Below are 2,357 nucleotides of genomic sequence, written 5' to 3'. Positions count from 1 at the left end.
ATGTAGTATATGTAATATATAATGTTACATTATATATTATATATTGCGTAATATTACATTATATATACATACATACATATACATGTATTATGTAATATATATTGTATATGTATATATAGAGAGAATATATATGTAGTATATGTAATATATAATGTTACATTATATATTATATATTACATAATATTACATCATATATACATATATATACATATATGCATATATATACATAATATTACATTATATATACAGAGAACCAGTTTTTAAGACACCCTTCTTCTTGTTCTCACTGTTTCTCTTGCCATTTTAATCTCTGTCTAATGTTGGTTATACTTTAACTACCCCAGCGTGGTCAGTATAATACAACATTCCTCCTTGAGGGCAGCACAGAGTCCCCCTTGCTGAAGGAAATGCAGATCCAGCTCCCTGTGTTTGGGGGGAGCCTTTCAGACAACGAAACGAGGAATTATTCCAGATTAGTGATACCAGGTTTTAGCTGTTCCATGTCCTTGTCAATGGCCCCTTGAAGTTCTGAGGAGTGCAAGCCCCGGGGCCAGCATCGGGATTAGATCCTCCCACAGCAAACACCACGTGTGGCCCCTTTTTATCTGGAAATGATAAAAGAAGGGAATTCTCAGGGAGATCTCTCTTCCCTGGATGTCAATTGTCATTTATCTATATTTGGTCTGACTTTGTGGAAGTGTCTATTTGTTTTACTAATCTTTCTGGCGGGCATCAAGCCGGGCCTTCTTGGAATAAAAAAGATATATCAAGCCTCAGCCCCATATGGGAATTAGGTCTGGGTAACTCATTTTTCTATTTTGTTAAGAATTTTTGTTACAAATTTCTCGTTTCTGGTAATTTTTTGGATTTGTCATCTGTTTAATTAAAGCTTTCTGTTTCTTTGTTTGTTTTCCTCAAGTTTTCACTATTTTTCTTAATTTTTCACTAGTTCTTTCAACAATGTTTTCAATTTTAACAAATTTTTCCAAGTAAATGTTCAATTTTATCAGAAAAAAAATGTTTCAAATCCCATTCCTTTTCAAATCAAATGTTTTCCTTATCAACTTTCTATTTTCTTAAGAATTTCTGTTGGAAATTTCTTCTTTTTCGTAACTTTTCGATTTGTCATCTGTTTAACTAATGTTTTCTGTTCATTTTGTATTTTTTCTCAAGTTTTCACTATTTTTCTTAATTTTTCACTAGTTTTTTGAACAATGATTTCAATTTGATCAATTTTTTTCCAAGTAAATGTTTAATTTTATCATAAAAATTGTTTTGAATCATATTCCATTTCATATCCAATGTTTTCCTTATCAATTTTCTCAAATTTTCACTAGTTTTTTTCAACAACGCTTTCAATTTTTTCAATTTTTTTTCCAGTAAATGTTCAATATTATCAGAAGAAATTGTTTTGGAGACATTGTTGAAAAAAACTAGTGAAGATTTGAGAAACAAAAGTGTAAACTTGAGAAAATAATAACAAAATGAATAGAAAAATGTAATTAAATGGATGACAAAACCAAAAAAATTATGAAAAACGAGAAATTTTTAATGAAAATTCTTTTAAAAAATAGAAAATTGGTGAGTACAACATTGGCCCTTTGTGACACCGTCACCAACCGCCTGGTGCAGCCTGTGGACCGCGAAGATGCTATTCGTGCAATATTAGAGTATAGCCAAAATGTAGAAGAACTTCTGAGGCGCAAGAAAGTCCACCGAGAAGTCATAGTTAGGTATTTGGCAACACAAGGAGTGGTTGTACCTCCAACGACTGAAAAACACAATCTTATTCAGTATGCAAAAGATTATTGGGAAAAACAGTCACCCAATCTGAAGGAGGCAGCAGAGCCAGTTACAAAGACAGGGGGCATCCAACTCTTTGAGCAGCAGGTGAAGGCAGATAAAGAAGCTGAAAAGGTTGATTTTCATCGCTTAGTTGAAGAATTCTGTCACTGGTTCTTTGAACTTCTTAATTCTCAGAATCCTTTTATGGGACCACCTCAAGAGGAATGGGGCCCACAGCACTTCTGGCATGATGTCAAGCTTAGGTTTTATTATAATACCTCAGAACAAAACATGACAGACTACCAAGGAGCAGAAATTGTGAGTCTTCGCTGACTGTCATTAGTGAGAGAGGAATTTCTTTTTCTCAGTCTCAACCTTGATCCTCAGGGACTAAAATGTGCATCTTCTCCTCATGGATTAGTTATGTTGGAGTTGCAGGCACTGTCTACCGAGGAAATTCTTGTTTGGGCATATTTGAACAAATTTTTGGACTTATCCATAGCCCTTTTGTGGAAAATACTTGGAAAATCAAATTTATCAACCTGAGAATCATTGGAGGAAGTTCCCCTGCT

General features: G+C 33.6%; 1 pseudogene; it reads left to right on the top strand.

Moving 5' to 3' along the window:
* Positions 1-1,574: 1,574 nt before the first annotated feature.
* LOC114635310 lies at positions 1,575-2,346 on the top strand (annotated as a pseudogene).
* The last annotated feature ends 11 nt before the right edge of the window (positions 2,347-2,357 follow it).

Source organism: Grammomys surdaster, unplaced genomic scaffold (assembly GCF_004785775.1).
Source record: "Grammomys surdaster isolate TR1022 unplaced genomic scaffold, NIH_TR_1.0 84009, whole genome shotgun sequence".
NCBI lineage: Eukaryota > Metazoa > Chordata > Mammalia > Rodentia > Muridae > Grammomys > Grammomys surdaster.
This window is presented reverse-complemented; position numbering and strand designations above follow the sequence as displayed.